Consider the following 19,140-nt stretch of genomic DNA (forward strand, 5'->3'; position numbering starts at 1 on the left):
TTTCAAAAGAACTCCTGCCATATTTAGCTACAATGTGAAACAGCACCTTCCAAATCAAGGATTTACAAGGATATATTTGCCATAGAGCCTCCTCCATATGATATGTATAGGATGGGATGAGATCAATGATACTTGGACTGAGATTTCTGGTTCCCTCCATCCTAATAGAATCCAGTGCAAGTTATGAGCAGAGGTGAACAATTAAGCACCAAATGAGAGTTGAAGCTTCCAAGAAGGTTCCCATCATCAAAAATCAGGAATCTAGCAAATGAGTATCAACAACATTCAAAATGCGAAATATCATTGGAACAAAGCAATCTGTCTGATAGCCATCTGTCTATCCTAAACAATCACTCTCTTTACCACTGACTCACTGGCAGCAGTAGGCAGGATTTTACAAAATATATTGCAGAATTAGGCAAAGCTTCTAGGACATTACCACCCAAATATTTGAACTCAGCCACACAGAAGAGCAGGAGTAGCAGGCGCATAGGAAAGGGATCAACTGCAATGGCATTGTTATGTACTTGATTCAGTGATATTTACTTCACTGTTAGCCTCACAGAGAAACAAAGTAATATCGCATACATTTCAATCCATTTCTTTCTGGGTGTGTATTTACACTTAAATATTTTGGTGAATCATTTATCCATGCTTGCTTTACATTTACAGTGCAAAATGCATAGAAGCTCAAAGAGGTTATTTTACTATGTATTTTCTCTATTTAATCAGTTTTTTAAAAATTCATAATATCAACCTGGAAATCATGGATAGGTTTAATGATACACTACGAGGAATAACTAAAACTAAAAAATCATATACTTTAAAAATTGTGGTAATCTTAAAGAAGGAAAACAAAGCATACAGCATGTTTTAATATAGGAAATGTTACAGGTCACGCCAGATCTCTGAATTGGTTTAATAATAGACAGCAAATAAAAATCTGAATATTTTAAATACGTATTCAACATAAAACCTCTGTGGGCTTCCCAATTTCATGTTAAGGAACAAAAGAATTCCAAGTTAATTCCACAACTGTCAGATCAAAAGCCAACTCTGAACGTAAAAATGGACAAATATTCCTAAAGTTATGTAAATCTGGTGACTGAATTTCTGTAAACTTGCTGAATAAATAGATGGTTAGATGCTGTGATTAGTATTTTCACTTGCTTCCTGTGGACTTCAGGGTAAGTAAAGGGAAAATACAGTAATGACCAGAATCAGCTATGATTAACAGGTCGCAGCGTGGATCCTCTCACCACATGACGAACACATGCATATGTATATGTGTATGTAATATGCCCCTCCAAAAGAGACAAGTCATGACAATTTCTGTGCATGCTCCTGGAAGGAAATACCTTTGAACACATTTTCTCAGAGGAGTTAAGGTTGTTGTTGTGCATAAGTATAAGGCTATTTGAAACTCTTAACCACCATTGGATTGGTCAGTTTATTTATTTACCTATTTCATTCTTTTTTGCAATTGGTTTATTATTTTCACATGTATCGGGATACAGTGAAAAGCTTTTATGCCATCCAGACAGATCATTCCATACATAAGTACATTGAGATAGTAAAAGGAAAAAAAACAGAATGCAGAATATAGTATTACAAAGAAAGTACAGTGCAGGTAGACAAATAAAGTGCAAAGGCCATGGTGAGGTAGATTGGGAGATCGAGTTCGTCTTTTAGTGTATAAGAGGTCCACTTAAGAGTCTGATAACAGTGGGATAGAAGCTGTGCTTAAGCCTGATGTAGTGCTCTCAAGCTTTTGTATCTTCTACCCGATGGGAGGGGACAGTAGAAAGAATGATTGGGAAGGGAGGGGTCTTTGATTATGCTGGCTACTTTCTTAAGGCAGCAAGAAGTGTAGATGGAGTCAATGGAGGGGAGGGTGGTTTTCGTGATGGACAGGGCTGTGTTCACAACTGAAACTTCTTGCGGACTTGGGCAGAGCAGCTGCCGTACCAAGCTGTGATGTATCTGGATAGAATGCTTTCTATGGTGCATCTGTAAAAATTGGTGAGAGTCATCGGAGACATACCAAACTTCCTTAGCCTTTGGAGGAAGAGGCATTGGTGTACTTTCTTGGCCTCACTTTTGCAATCTTTAATAATACCAGAAATACAATGAAAAGGTGGCTAAATCCCTCGTGCCTGACCAAGTGTATCCTCGGATGTTGTGGGAAGTAAGGAAAGAAATTTCAGGGGTCCTGGCAGAGATTTTTGTATCTTCCTTAGCCATGGGTGAGGTACTAGAAAACCCAAAGGTGGCTAATGTTGTGCATTTATTTAAGGGCTGCAAGAACAGCTAGTGAGCCTAAAATCAGTGGTGGAAAGTTACTGGAGGGGGTTCTGAGAGACAGGATCTACCTGCATTTGGAAACGTAAGGATTGATGAGAAATAATCAGTGTGACTCTGTGCAACAGAACAATGTGTCTCATAAATTTGATACAATTTTTTGAAGAAATGATCAAGAGGATTGATGAGGGCAGGGCGTATATGTTGTCTACATGGACTTTAGCAAGGCTTTTGACAGGAACATGCATGGTAGGCTGGTCCAGAAGGTGAGATTACATGGGATCCAGGGTGAGCTAGTCAATTGGATATAAAATTGGCTTGGCTGTGGAAGGAAGCAGAGGGTGGTAGTGGAGGGTTGTTTGTCAGATTGGATGCCTGTGACCAGTGGTGTGCTACAGGGATCAGTGCTGGGTCCATTCTTGTGTATCATATATAGTAATGATTGGATGAGAATGTAGGTGGCATGATTAGTAGGTCAGCAGATGACACCAAAATTAGAGGTGTAGTGGACAATGAAGGAAGTTGTCTAAGGTTACAAAAGGATCTAAGATCAACTGAGAAATTGGGCCAAAGAATGGCAGATGGAATTTAACTCGGACAAGTGCAAACTGATGCATTTTTGGAAGTTAAACCAAGGCAGGACAGGCGCAGTGAATGATAGGGCCCTGGGGAGTGTTGTAGAACAGGGAGACATGGGGGTACAAGTACATAGTTCCCTGTAAGTGGCAACACAGGTAGACAAGGAGGTGAAGAAGGCCGAAGGCACACTTGCCTTCATCTGATGGGGCATTGAGTACAAGAGGGGGCCTCATGTCACAGCTACTTAAACCACTACAGCAAAGAATAAAAACATACAGACCAAGGTACTGAATTAGTCACGCCAATTATGAAGTCTAGTCAGTGATTAAGGCTGAAGTATTTGCAACCATTTTTACTCAGAAATGCCAAATGGACCTCATCATAGATCAGCACCTAGTCAATTTGTTTCATGACATTTGACGAGTCACCGGAATATTCAAGTAGAGCTACAATAATGGCAGGTACCTCATGCAGAAAATTGCTAGGTCCACGTAAGAGGTCCAATACACCAGTACCCTGCTTAATGTGGCCCACATAGCACTGATTTGTTATAGTCTTATTGGTTCTCCAGTCTGAACATTCATGGATACATACTCACTGTACTTTGAGAAGGACATCCTCTTCAGTTATGTGCTGCTGTGCTGGGAACCCAGCACGAATTCCTAGCCTCTGCTGGTGCTCCCGCAGCAATCATTTGCTTGTGGTTCAGTGGGGTGAGGCTGCCTATGAGGGCTAGTGTTGGGTGGGTTGGGATGAGTGATGCAGCCACTCAGCACTGGGATGTGGGGCCCAATGCCCCACCCTGGCTGATATGGTGAGTGCAGACCATTACTGGGAACTGGCAGTAATCACTCCATGTGTTGACATACTGTGCAGGTACAAAGGTCTCTCTCGTTACCACTGCAATAGAAGCTGCTGCTCCTTTCCTTTACTGTTGCTTAGCTGGAAACACTCTTAAAGCCCATGACTACTGTTGATCTTGGTAGCAGCCAAACAAAAGCAGGGGGAGACCGCAGATTCCATCATATCCAACAGGTGGTGATAAGAGACTGTAGGATCCGGGTGGCTTGTTAACACATGAAACAGTTGCTGCCAGTCCCCAGCAACGGGCCACGGCTCAGCGGTGAGTGCTGGCACCACTTGCCCCAACCTCCACAATACCTGCCCTCTAGGGCAGCCTCTTCACACCAACCCCCTGGTAATTCATTGCTGGATTTACACAAAGTTCCCAGGACCCAGGTTCCCAATACAGCAGCAAGCACTGATGGGGAGAAAAGGAGTTCACACCAAGTCCCTGCACAGTAGTGCAAAGGAAGAAAGAGGGCAGGGTCCGAATCAGGTTCACTGCAGAACGGCACTGTTAGTAGTGCATCTCTACATGTATAGTGTTATAATAACCTCTTATAGTACTGCTTCCATTAGTGCTCTTGTTTCTGGATGTGCATCTTGACTGCTGAACAAAATTCCAGTATATAACCAAAACCATCATACGAGTCTATTCTCAATAATCAGTAATTTTGTAAGGTATCATCAAGAGTGCTGTCGGGTACCACTTATTCACCAATAACCTGTTCACCAATGCTCAACTTGGGTGCCACCAGAAACAAATCTCATTGTGGTGTGGTCCAAGTACAAATACAAGAAAAGGATTCGAGATGAAGGAGGATCACAGAATTGACAAAGCACTAAAAGAATCCATTCAGCCCATCAACATCATGCCAGGTGAGCTGAGAGTATTTGCCCAAGACATAAAGAATTGATCCAACATAGCACTGAAAATCCAAATTCATTGGGGATGGGGGAAAGCCTGTTGTAGCTGGATTTAAAGGAAGATAGATCTGATTATTGTAGCTCAGTTATCCTTGTTCCAGCTATTTGCTGCAGCATTTCCTCCAAACAGAACCTTAACCAAATACTTTCACTGCTTCATTAATGATTTTTCTCTAACTTAATGCCAGATGTGAGGCTGTGTGGCACAATATTCCACTCGATTTTGATTTGCAGTTCCTTAAATAATGAAATAGCCCATAGCCATGTTCAACAACTCTCAGACAACATTAAGACTTGCAATACTAGATGGTAAATATATTCACACCACACAAGTGGTGAGCAATACCTTCTTTAAGAAGGGAGAATTGAACCATTGCCAATGCTGAAAGTCCACCATCAACATCACTCTATCGTTAAAAATCAGTTGGACCATTAGACCAGGGTGGTCAGAGATTCACTGTTCTGTTGCAAATGCCTCAGCAGTTGATTTCTTAAAGTTTCTCCACCAGCTGCAAACATAACTTAGGAGGGTGATGGAAAACCTTACAGGCACTTGGATGGGTGCATCTACAATAGCATTCAAGAATCTCAACACCATTCAACTCAAAGCCACCTACTTGTTTGGTAGATGAGCCACTAATCTAAACAACTATTTTCTCCACTTTCAACCATCATGGCTGCAGTATTACCCATTAGATGTGATGTCAACACTTCCTAAACCTATAACCTCCACCATCTAGAAGAACAAAAGCTTCCAGAAGCTTCAAGTTCTCTTCCAAGGGAAACTTCAATGACACCAGTTTAAAATCCTAGAACTCCTTAGCAGCACCCAGTAAGTATTTTTGTCACATAAAAAGTAGCATTACAGTGGGCTCAGCAACCACCTTTTCAAGCCCAATAAAAAGATGGGTGATAAATATTTAATTGAAGGCCTCTATGATTCGGCTATAAAATGAGAGTATTTTTTGTTTCTTGAAGTTAAGAATAGCATCAAGACTTTAATTGGCAAGCTTTCATTCAAGAAGCTTCTACAAGGTGTAGAATATGAGTCAAGGGACCACAGCAGCTGGGACACCTATTATGGCCCTGTCAATCAACCTGCTGTCCAGCACAGTCTGTGTCTTTTACTCAACTCAAAAATTTTAAACACAATCAAACAACAAAATGAAGGCACACACACATATATACAGTACAGATGCAAGAAATTAAGAAAGGAAATAGTTGTCTTCTTTTACACACAGAAACTGGATCCTATTAGTGTTTAAAGCAGACAGCATGTCAACTTCTAATGAGGGAAGTCAATGCTTGAAGAGGTGTGGTGACAGGATGGGCCCACGGGAGTAAGTTCATATGATCTAATTGGACCAAGTAGCTCACTTCAATGGGATAGTTCATTTTAACTGCTATGCATATAAGCTACTTAATAAGTAACATGAATTTGTTTATATTGGTTGGCTGCTTCTGTTCTAGAAGCAAAGTAATAGAATCTGAAACAGAGTAAGCAAGCCATTGCCTTCTGAATTTTCTTTTCATTGAGACATTTTCTTTTAGTTTCAATCATTAGCTCAAAATATTGAAAACAAAAAAATGTTTTTGTTTTGCTTTATACTCTCATAGTTCCTTCTGAAAAATGGGGGAAAAAAATCAATGACAGAATCAAAAATACAACAAAAAATATATTGGAGTAAAGGTGAACTCCAAGTGCAGACCTTTTCCCCAGGATGTGGTAACAACATGGTAAAAAGATGTGGTAATATCATGATAAGTTAACCATGCTAATTAATATTTTCTCCAATGTATCGTATACATGATGCAAAAACTGATTATTGAAAACATGAATACACATGAACCATATCTGTGTGTGAGATCTGCAGTTTATACATTGTGTACAAGATATAAACACATTTACAGCAGACCCAAACACAAGTTGACAAATAGCAAATAATGAATACAAATAGTGAGTTTTATCTACTGTTTGCTGTAATTCAAAGTCGATTTAGTATTTAACTATTCACCACACAACAATCACGTCTACAGAGTGAACAGTGTTGTACTAACATCCTGCTGCATGAATCTGAGGCCATTAAAGATTGATCAACTGAAGTTTCTAATACATTTCACATGCATTTGGTAGGTTAAAAATACAAGAACACTGAAACACAGTAACATTCGCACAATCATAATCTGAACACTGAATTTGTGTTAAATAGTTCAATTTGCTTCAGGCTAGATTTCCACACTAAAGGGTTGACACTGTTGAAGCCAAAGCTGGGTTTTCACTTTAGTAGATAATGAAACATTGTTGCTTTACTAGAATGCAGTTCTCAAATTTACCTTCAAACCACCTGCTCATAAATGCTATTAATGCATTATTTGTTCTAGCAGAAAATTAAGCTAATTCAGTCCATCTATATAACAGCCCAGAATCACAAGATTTTGCTGAAAGAATGTCAGTGATATTATGTAAGCACCACTGCATCAAATGGGATTCTGGTATAAAGGTATAAACTTTAAAGTAACAGTGCCTCTCTTCCTTTTGGAAAAAAAAAGACAGGGACTGATTCTGGTGGTGTAAGTGGTATCCTGATAAAAATATATTACAAGTATGAGAGAGTAATTTCAAGCGTAATTTCAAGCGTATGAGAGAGTAATTTCAAGAGAGTACCTTTCCTGTCAGCAAAATTATTAATTTCTTAAAGACATTTTTCATTACCTATTGATATAGCAATGATCTAATATTTAACATGTATTGCAATCTCAATGGTCAAATTTGCTTGAAAATTACTCCTCACTTGAATAGCAGATGTTGATTTCCTCTGATTAAAATTACATATGGTATAAGAGATTTTTCCCCCAATTCAAACAATCATCTTTCCAGCATGACATACACAAATCTCTGTGTTCTTACCTGGAAACCCACCTTGCACCATGTCTGCTCCAGTTAATTGTCGGACAATTGCATCCCTGACATAAAATGTGCAGTTGCTGCTGAGCTCTGAAAGTCTGGCCCTCTGCTTTCTAATCACTTATGAGAAATCTCGTGAGATTTTTCTCCTTAAGGGTAAGCCGTCGTGTCTTCTTCACTTATCACCAACAATCAATTATCCTAATTTAATACAGAGTGATATGGCATGCCAGCACATTTAATTGTGTTCCAAGTTAATGAAACAAGCAGAAGACAGTGGGAGAGAACAGCATCAAAGCACTGCATTGACCGTCAACACTTAATCCAGTCAAGCAGTGTTTCTAAGGCCTGCCAGCCTAGTCTGTTCTAACAATGTTACACTAACAGCTCTTTACGGATCCCTGGATTGATTCGTGTTTTCAAACAGACAATGATGTCATATTATGCTGCATTTTATATGGTGTTCATGGCCTGTACTCCTGCTTTATAAGGACCAGTAACCTGCATCAATAATATTTTGTCCTCTGACTGGACATCAGAACAGCAGTTATTTTTGATAAAAATTATATATAAAACTCAGGTAAGATAATTTTGACATGTTAATTTAGGAAAATCTAATCTTCCTTTAATTTTGATGCAATCTGATCAAGATTAGTGACTTCAATTTCCAGTGTTCCAATCAAGGTTAGTGAGGGACAATCTTAAACATACTATCTTGATATCAACCAAAAAATGTTTTAATAAGGTACCTATTTTATGAAAATTATATTTCAACTCATTACATTATTTTCAACATTTTTCCATCACATAATCATGAGGTTTTAAATAATTAATAATAATTAGTTTGGTGATAAGAAAATGTGCAGTTGCCTTCTATAATCAGTTTTTACAGATTCTATGAATTATCAGCTATGGATTATAAGAATTTATATAGAAAATAACACAACTCTTTGAATATTACTGCAGTAATTTTGAATGAAAATAAATAAATAAATATTGGGACTGCAGCAAATCTTTATTGCAGCATGATACATTGCATAACAGAAGACATGCTCACTCATGGGAAGAATGAATCTGAGCACTTGACATATACAAGCACAGATTTTAACTTCAATTACCCTGAATAAATAGGGTTGTACAGGCTATAGCAGAGCAGATCTGCTCACCATTTAAACCAGTGTCCTAAGCTGCTGCCAGCCATAAAGAGGCCTTCTGCTTGACAGTTTGATGTGATGTAACCTCAGCTCTGCATTCCCGATTACCTGCAGTGATCTTTTACCCACTTGCTTATCAAGGATCTATCTACTTCTGCTTAAAAGCATTCAAACACTAATCTCCCACCACTCTTTGAGGAAGTTCCAAAGACTCATAGCCCTCAGAGATGAAAAAAAACTTGCCTCAGCTTGATTTTAAATTGCAACTTCTTTATCTTAAGCAAAGAACCCTGGTTCTATATTTTCCCACAGGAGGAAACACCATCTCCACATCCACCTTGTCAAGGCTCCGAGAAGCTTGTATATTTCAATCAAGTTACCTCTCACTCTTCTAAATTGTAGTAGACACAAACTTAGTCAGTTGAACCTTTACTCATACGCCAACACACCCATTCCAGATAATTGTCCAGTAAAACTTCTCTGAACTGCTTCCAATGCATTAACATTTTTCCTTAAATAAGAAGACCAATAAAGTACTCATGATGTGATCTCAACAATGCCCTATATTCTGGAAATATAATCTCTGTATTTATGCATTTAATCTTCCTAGTAATATTCCATCAGCTTTCTTAACCAATCTGCTCTATCTCCCTATTTTGCAAATCACATACTAGGACATTCAGATCCCTTTGCCTCTCAGAGCTCTGCAAGCTCTCAGTGATCAGAAAATATATTTATTTATTAATTTTCCTGCCAATATGAACAATTTCACATCTCCTGTTTTCCAAATATTTGTCCAATCACTTAACCTATTTATATGCCTTTGTAGCCTCCTTATATCCTCTTTACAATTTAATTTCCATGCTACCTTTGTGTCATCATCAAATTTAGAAACCAAGACATTTTTATAAATTGTAAAAAGTTGAGGCCAAGCATCAATCGCTGTGGTACATCACATTTACCAACCAGAAAGAGTCATTAATGCCGACTCCACTTTCGGTTTGCCAGCCAATTTTCTATCCACGTCTGGATGTCACCTCTTGCATATTGAGCTCTTATATTTTGCAAATAACCTTTGAAGTAGATCCCTATTAAACACCTTCTGAAAAACTATCAGTATATCCATCAGTTCCACTTTATCCACAGCACATGTTACTTCTTCACAGAATTAACTCTTAACTTGGTCAATCTTCACCTCCCTTTCCAAAAACATGTTGACTTTGTCTGATGGCCTTTTATGTGTCCTGCTATAATGTTTTTAATGCAAGCTTTTAAGATTTTTCCTATGACAAATGTTTGACTGACTGACTTCCTGCTTTCCAACACCTTTCCTTTTAGAATAAAGAAGTTGCTTTTGCTATTGTGCAACCTCATGGAACCATTCCTGAAACTCAGGAATTTTGGAAAATTAGAAACAACATATCAAGCATCTCATTAACCACTCCTTTGAAGACCCTGAGATGAAGTCCACCTGGACCCAGAGACGTGTCAGTCCCAACAATATGGTCGGTACCATTTCCCTGGAGTTTGTAATTTTGCCAAGTTTTCCCCTCCCTTACAATTTTCAAATCACAGCAATTTCCAGAATGTTACTTGCATTGACCACAGTGGCAAGTGATGCATAATACTTATTATTTGCCATTCCCATGTTTTCTATTGGTAATTCCTTACACCTATTTTCTTTAGAACCAATATCCACTTTTGTTACTGGAGCAAACAACTGCCGCTACTGGAAATCCAAAACAAAACCAGAAAATGCTGAAAGCAATCAACAGTTCACTTTATTAATCCTATTCTTTTGAAAATATCTGTAGAAACTCTTGTTACCTGTTTGTTTTTTATATTTCTGGCCAGCTTCACCTTGTACTCTAATCTTCCTTCTTCTTCTAGTCAATTGTTGCAGTTTTGTTTTACTATTCTGTTCAATCTTCCAACCTGCTACTTGGCTTTGTGGAATTAGATACACTTTCTTTAAGTTTGATACAATTCTCAACTTTTTTAGTTAACCAAGGATCCTCTCCTCAGATTTATTCTTCCTCATTGTGCAATTTATTTAACTTTGCCACTGTTACTCACATCCATGGAATACCAAAACCTGTACTATGAAAGAAAAACATCCCGAGGTATTTCAAGATGCATCGTCAAACAAAATTTTACATCCTGTACACAAAATGACATTCAGACAGATGAGAAAAAGCTTGCTCAAAGATGCTCAAAGGAGCACCTTAAAGGAGACAAGAGAGATGAAGAAGTGGGGATGATTGTGGGAAATGGGCAGATGGGGGAGACTTCCATGGCTTAAAGCCCTAGTAGTCTTGGGCACGGTCATCGATGATAGAAGAATTAAATATGGCCATGATCAAGAAGTCAGAATTAGAGAAGCACCATTATCTTGGAATACTACAGGACTAAAAGATTTCAGAGGGTTGGAAGGCAAAGACTGTGGAGGATTATAAATCAAAGTTGAGAATCTTAAAAATGAGCCATTTGAGCTAACTTAGGTCTTCAAACACAAAGGTGATAGGTAATGCAAACTAGAACATGGGCAGCCGAATTTTAGTTGACCTCATTCATGGAGGGTAAACGAGGAACCCAGTAAGGAGTGGATAGATTTATCAAGTCCAATGATGATAAAAGGCAACCATGACTGTTTCACAGTGGATGAGAGAGAGAGAGGCAGACAGAGTCTAGCAATGTTACAGAGGTAGAAATACTTGATGGCATAAGAACAGTTAAATTATCTAAATTAGATCACATAAAGTTATTATTTTCCCAAACTGGAAGCTGGGAAATCTGAGTGGATCTGCCAGCTTTTCTTTTAAGAGGAAAGTCTGCCTCATTATGTCTCAGTTTCAACAATACCATTCATTTTAATAGAGAGACTGTGAGGGAGAAAAACCTGGAACAATTGTTTTGTGCTTTCTCATGACTTTGATTAATTTTTATCACTTAAATGTTTCTAGCAGCATATTAAATTTGTAATATATTTTGAATTTTTGTGTCTATTTCTGAAATTCACAAATAATTGGGCTGTTTTCTCTGGAGTGGCAGAGGCTGAGGGGAGATCTGATTGAGGTTTATAAGATTATGAAAGGCTTATAAGATTATGAGAGGCATAGACAGAGGAGCCAGCCAGTATATTTTTCCCAGGGTTGAAATGTCTAATGCCAGAGGGCATGCATTTGAGAGGGGGTAAGTTCAAAGGAGATGTGCGGGGCAATTTTTGTTTTTACACAGAGAGTGGTGGGTGCCTGGAATGTGCTGCCTGGGGCAGCTGTGGAGGCAAATATGACAGGGGCGTTCAAGAGGCTCTTAGATATGCACATGAATGTGCAGGAAGTTGAAGGATATGGACATTGTGTAGGCAGAAGGGATTAGTTTAGTTGGACATTTGATTACTAATTTAGTTAGTTCAGCACAACATTGTGGGCTGAAGGGCCTGTTCCTGTGCTGTACTGCTCTATGTTCTATTTAAGCTGTTCGAGAGGCTTGATTTACAGCCATTATAGTAAAGGGGCATGGCTTAAATATGTGTCAAAACTTTTTATCATGGAATATATAATTGAATGTATTCTGTGGTGCTGAGCTGGGCAGGGTCTCACCAATCAGGCCACAACTTACTTTGAAGAGGATCCACTCGAGGTAAGATCAGGTTTAGCTGGCAGGCAAATGGTGAATAAAAAGGCTCACTGCTCCAAAGGAATGCACAAGGCAAAACAGTGCTGGTTATTTCCAAAAATGTGCTTAAGTCTTTATGTGTGATAATACAATAATATAGCATAACCCAAAAGTTTGACAATGAAATAGTATCCTTGCATTCTGAAATGCATGATCTCTTCTACACCTCATTCTTCATGAATCTCTCCAAGCTTTCTTTGAAGGTGGACCAAGAAAACACCTGGCTGGGTACAATAATTAAGCTTTTTCCCACAGCAGATCAAGAGTTATAATTGCAGCTGCTTAATTCAATTAACACATCTTCTTTGCTAATGACAAGCAAGGTATACTTTTTCACATCAGTGAATCATCTTTCTTACTTGACTCATCTTTTGACTCACATAAAAGCTTGTTCTCAGTGCTCTGACGAATTTCTTGAATTTGATGATCTCTGTTTTTATCTGTATTGTTTCATAAGATTCTAGATGAATCCCCAAGACTATGGACTGGTGCCCATGTGCCTGCATATTTTAGTGCTTCTCAAGAACCAAGCCCAGTCTCATACTTTACCTCAATTTCTCCCACTACTCTATTTCTAATCTTAACATTCCTCCTGGACCCTTCTCTCTTGTTAGATAATATTGCTGTGAATTGCTTTGGACTTTTTTTGTACTTTGAAAGTGTAAGTTGTTGCTGACAACCCAAGAGGAATAAAGGGAATCAAAAAACTGCAGATGGTGGGATTGTGACTGAAGGGCCCTGGGTCTGAAATATTAACTGCTTCTTTTTACATACTGTAGATGCTGCCTGACCTACTGAGTATTTCCAGCATTTCATATTATTTTTTATTTTATAGGAAGAACTTTGTACTCATCCCTAAATTGGACATCTGTTCCTTTGTACCAGTTTTCCATTTTCATAAAGCAACACAAAAAAACAGCATTTCACTGGAATGAGTTAACCGTGGAGGTAACAAATTCGTCAATACCAAAGAGACAAGCAGTGGAATTAGCACAACAGAAGCCTAATCTCAGGAACAAATCTTTTGGCTTCCCCCTCTCCCCCTTCCAATTCTTTGAAATCAATCCACACATTCTGTCCTTTTAACAGTATTTTCTGGACAGAGTGAAAATAATCTGAGGATGAATCTGAGGCTGAAAGGCTAGAAGTAATGAATTTCAGTATTAAATTATATGGTTAAATTTACACTTGCCCAATCCTTTTCATTTATTATTCATATTTATAATGTTATGAAATAAGAGACTCTGTTTCAATCTAGTTTAAGGAGCCCACAAAACACTGAAATGAACAAACAATATTTTTGATGGATACAATATCTTTCAAATTAAATTGTTCTTTCAGCATGAAAACTGCAAGTCTAAGCAAGGTATGAAAACCAAAAAACAATTTCTTCCATTTCCATTCCCCAGAGTAAATGATACGTGAAACAGTTTCATTATTAAACCTGCTCTACTGATTAACTAATTTAAACAGATCTGGACACTAATGTTCAGAGTATGAAATGTAGCACAGCTTGCTGTGCCGGTATGGTGAAATAGAACCCTCAGCCAACCAAGCAACATACTGTAAGCCAATTCACAATCCAAACCACTTCTGTGGATCATTCATAAGCATAATTTTAACCACACATAACCAGATACACTGGGTACCTCACTTGGGCACTCAGAATGCATTCCCAGAAACAAGACTGCTAATGGAATCTGTGCTATAAAGGGGTCAATATAGCATTGAATATCTTGGGATACATTACTGATAGCACTGTTGTGTAGGGAACCTGGACCTTCCTGTGGCTGTGTGTTACTGTGCCAGGAATGAACTGCCATGTTTTGGTACAGAGGTTTTGGTACTTGCCCCAGAAATTGCTTGAAGTTTCCATCCAACACCTGTCCTCACAAATAGCCACTCCTCACTGAACCATGGGTCATTTGTTGCAGCAAGAGAACCAGAGGGTTCACTTCAGGTTGCAGCACAGTACTGTGCAATGGCAGGAAAAGGGGATGGAGGGTTGGAGGGTGAGGTGGAGTTTGCCAGGTTCCCCAGACAGTACTGCACAGAATCAGAATTGTGGCAGCAATACAGTGCAAGACATAAAGACATAAAAAATTACGAAGGAAAGAAGGAAAGAAAGAAAGAAAGAAGGAAAGAAAGAAGGAAAGAAGGAAAGAAGGAAAGAAGGAAAGAAGGAAAGAAGGAAAGAAGGAAAGAAGGAAAGAAGGAAAGAAGGAAAGAAGGAAAGAAGGAAAGAAGGAAAGAAGGAAAGAAGGAAAGAAAGAAAGAAAGAAAGAAAGAAAGAAAGAAAGAAAGAAAGAAAGAAAGAAAGAAAGAAAGAAAGAAAGAAAGAAAGAAAGAAAGAAAGAAAGAAAGAAAGAAAGAAAGAAAGAAAGAAAGAAAGAAAGCGAAAGGGGAATAATGAGGTGGTGAGAGACATAAACAGGGTGGGAATTAGGGAACAGAGGGATGCAGGCCATGTGTATGCTGATGGGATTACTTAGGTTAGCATCATCATTGTCATAGGCATGGTGGGCCTGTTCCTGTGCTGTACTGTTCAATGTTCTATTTCTTTCTTAAAGCACAGTGGAGTTTGTGTCCATGAATATTCAGACTGGGGAACCAAAAGCACTAGAACATCTAAGTGCTCTGTGAACAGTGCCAAACAGCGTACCTGTGTACATATTTTCAGTCCTGTTTAAAGACACAAATGCCATAGTTCTGCTGCTCCCTCACCATCTCCTCACTGCAACCCGCCCCCCACTGCTTCACTCACTGCATCTAGCAGCCAATTCAAACACTGTACCCTAGCCTTTGAAAAGAAGGTTCGCTCACTGCACCAAACTCTCACTGCTTCTATCATCACAGCTGCTCCCTCCCACCCCCGTTATTCCACTCACTGCACCTCCAGCCCACTGCTTCACCCACTTCCCCCACGATCCCTCATTACTTCACTTACTGCCCTCGACCCCCTGCTGCTTCACTGCCTCTGGCCTAGAAAGGAACAAGGCAGATGGAGACACAAGAAATTGCAAATGCTGTAAACTGGAGCAAAAAAAAACTGCTGGAGGAACTGTGAGACCTGGTGCAGGTTCTCAACCTGAAATGTTGACTATCCCATTGCCTCCACAGATGCTGCCTGGCCCACTGAGTTCCACCAGCAGTTTGTTTTTTGCTCCAACTAAGATGGCAGGTCGAAGTAATGGTTCGACACAGGAGCTGGAGAAACTCAGCAGATCAAGCAGCATCTATGGAGGGAAATGGACAGTTGACAATTCAGGTCAAGACCCTTCATCAGGACTGGGAAAAAAGAGGGGAGATAGCCAATATAAAAGGTGGGGGGAAAGAGTGGAGCAAGAGCTGGCGGGTGGTAGGTGAATCCAGGTGAGAGGGGAATGATAGGCAGGTGAGGGAGGGGGAGAATGGGAATGATGTAAGAAGCTGGGAGGTGATACGTGGAAGTGATGGTTGATTGATAATGAGGTAACAATCCAGGTACTGCTAATTATGGCCACAGGTAGTGAAAGAATCTGTTTGTATACATATTGTGTAGATTTTTAACTATACTAACAATCTTGAAAGATTAATTGCTATCTCCTACATACTAAGCCTAAGAAGCAATGTGCATTATGATGACTCAGATGGAGCCAATCAACTTATATTGCAAGTCGAATTCTCAATGAGTTGAAGGAAAATAAAGGGCAACTATCACATTTACTGACAAAAATTCAAAAGCAGGTTAATGGCCTCATTTACATCACATGATGGGGAGACAGAAATAATGCATTTGTGGCTCCTGACATTATGCAATTTAAACTCCATTTCTAAATGCTGAAAAGGCAAATTGACTCATTAACCTAAAGCAAAAAATGTGTTTAGTTTTAGCCATTTTAAACACTTATACTTGTATTAGAAAGATAGAAATAGAGTTACATTAAGTTTTATCTGCTCATGCATTGAGAAGCTAACTTTGCAATCATGGAAGTGCTGGAAGGTTTGTTTTGCTAATGGTATTTTTTCAGTTTAAGATTTAAGAACAAAATCATCCATCCCATTGTAATTGCAAGTTCATATGTCAAAAGACCAGATGACATCTGCTTTATTCTTCAGATGTAAATCTGTCAATCTGCCATAGCTTCAGCTAAGGTAAGGTCAATACACTAATGAACATAAACGATTAACATAGAATTTTTACATTAAAGGACTGAAACTTGAATGCACACCCAAGTGGTTGGGAGCTCTGAACTAATTTTCACCTTCACTAATAGCACACATATGGTTTTCAAACATTTGCAATTGCTCTTACTGGTTGTCTGGAGGTGTATCTGCATCATAAAGCATCTGTTCTACATACAAAAATATATTTATTCTTTTAATCAAATACATTAGATAGCAAAAGTTAAAAACAATAAAATACAACTTAATCTTTGATTTTGAATCAACGTTAATAATCTTCAAAGAGTTAATCAGTTCCCCAGTCACCTAATTGTTAACTAAATGATACCACATGACAAGCTTCAAAACCTTCTGCGGAGATAAGAGTACCAAGATCTTGCTCAGAATATTAATCTGAAACCAAGTGGGGTTGAGCTGCCAAATGGAGAAAGGCCAATAAATATCTATCTGATCTTAATCAGCATTATTTTCATATTTGGTTGAGGAAAGGGAGCAGTGGTATGATGTCTGTAGCACAAAGAGGGAAAACTAAAATTGATCCATGCCCATAAGCCATAAGATTCACATGTCATTCAACCAACAAATAGAAAATTGTATTTATATAGCAGCTTTAATGAAGCAAAACATCCCAAGACTCTCAAAAGCAACATTGTTTAAAACTGAAGTGAAGACTTTTAAAGTGAAGTTTTGCCAAAATTACCAAACTCTTCCCATATTTTATAATGCTTTATGCAGAATTGAAAACACTTCAAAACTTGAATACACATCCAAGCAGTTGGAAGCTGTTGACTCTGGATTGAATTTCACCTTCATTAATTGCACAATATAGTTTTCCAACATTTATGATTAGACTTAATAGTGACATCATAAAAAATTCAAATACTATTTTATTAGGACGACCCTACAAAATATAACCATATGTTTCTGACAGTACTCCTTCCTCTTCCCAATTTTCGTAAATGATAGCTTAAGTGAATGTGAAAAAGCAAATTTTTTCAATGATGCTAAGTATTCAACACAGAATTTATCAGAATACTTCCTATCAGAGGTTCAGAGGGACATACATTTAATGAGGAATTGAATGCTCAACTCATAAGTTTACAAATAACATCGAACCTAACAGCACAGTACAGGCTCTTCGGCCCACGATGTTGTGCCGACCTATTAACCTGATCTAAGATCAATCTAACCATTCCCTCCCACATACTCCTCCATTTTTCTATCATCCATGTGCCTATCTAAGAGTCACTTAAATGTCCCTAATGTATCTGTCTCTATCAGCACCCTGGCAGCGTTTTCCATGCACCCATCACTCTCTGTGTAAAAAACTTACCCCTAGTATCCCCCCTATACTTTCCTCCAATCACCTTAAAATTATGCCACCTCGTGTTAGTCATTTCTGCCCTGGGAAAAAGTCTCTGACTCTCCACTCGATCTATGCCTCTTATCATCTTGTACACCTCTATCAAGTCACCTGCCCTAATTCGCTCAGCCTATCCTCATAAGGCATGCTCTCCAATCCAGGTAGCATCTTGGTAAATTTCCTCTGTGCCCTTTCTAAAGCTTCCACACCGTTCCTATAGTGAGGTGACCAGAACTGAACACAATATTCTAAGAGTGGCCTAACCAGTGTTTTATAGAGCTGCAACATTACCTCATGGCTCTTGAATTCAATCCCCTGACTAACGAAGGCTAACGTGCCATACGCCTTCTTAACAACCCTATCAACTTGGGTGGCATCTTTGAGGGATCTATGGACTTGGACCCCAAGATCCCTCTGTTCCTCCACACTGCTGAGAATCCTGCCATTAACCCTGTATTCTGCCTTCAAATTCGACCTTCCAAAGTGAATCACTTCACACTTTTCCGGGTTGAACTCCATCTGCCACTTCTCAGCCCAGCTTTGCTTCCTATCAATGTCTTGTTGTAACCCTCAACAACCTTCTACACTATCCACACCACCAGCAACCTTTGTGTCATCTGAATAATGCAGTGTTCTGTGCCTAAAAGCAACAACATCCTGCCGGCATTCAGGCTTAGGTTGATTAGTTTCACACGTATAGAAACATTTTATTTATGCAGCAGCTTAAATGTAGCAACATATCTATCCTAAGTTTCTTCACAGATGTACTATCAAGAATATTACAAAATGTTGGTTTAGGTATTTGGGGGAAATGACTAAAAGCTTGAAGGGGGTCTTACAAGGTAGAGAAACTGTGAGGTTAAAGGATAGAATTTCAGAACTAATGGCCTTGGTGGAGGGTACATAGGCTACATAGTGAAGTGATTTCATTTGGGGACAATCAAGAAGGTTCAAATGGAAACACGCAGATATCTAAACAAGTGTAGGATGGAGGAGATTGTGGAGATAGGGGGGAGATGGGCCATGAAAGAATTGGGAAAAAAGGAATCTTAAAACTGAGGCATTGGTATTTGGGCCAAGGTAGGTCAGCACACACAGGGGAGATGAGTGATCAGGGTTTGTTTTAAGGATACAGGTAGCAGAATTTGGATGACCTCAAGCTCTTAAAGGATTGAATGATGGAATAGTCAAGTCTGGATGAAGGTTTTGGCCACGGATGAGCTGGA

General features: G+C 38.9%; 1 protein-coding gene across 7 annotated transcripts in view; it reads right to left on the bottom strand.

Annotated features, from left to right (window-relative positions):
• patj (PATJ crumbs cell polarity complex component) overlaps nucleotides 1–19,140 on the bottom strand; it is a 226,077-nt gene that overhangs the window by 96,988 nt on the left and 109,949 nt on the right. The gene's annotated exons all lie outside the window — the stretch shown is intronic.

Source organism: Pristis pectinata, chromosome 3 (assembly GCF_009764475.1).
Source record: "Pristis pectinata isolate sPriPec2 chromosome 3, sPriPec2.1.pri, whole genome shotgun sequence".
Lineage (NCBI taxonomy): Eukaryota > Metazoa > Chordata > Chondrichthyes > Rhinopristiformes > Pristidae > Pristis > Pristis pectinata.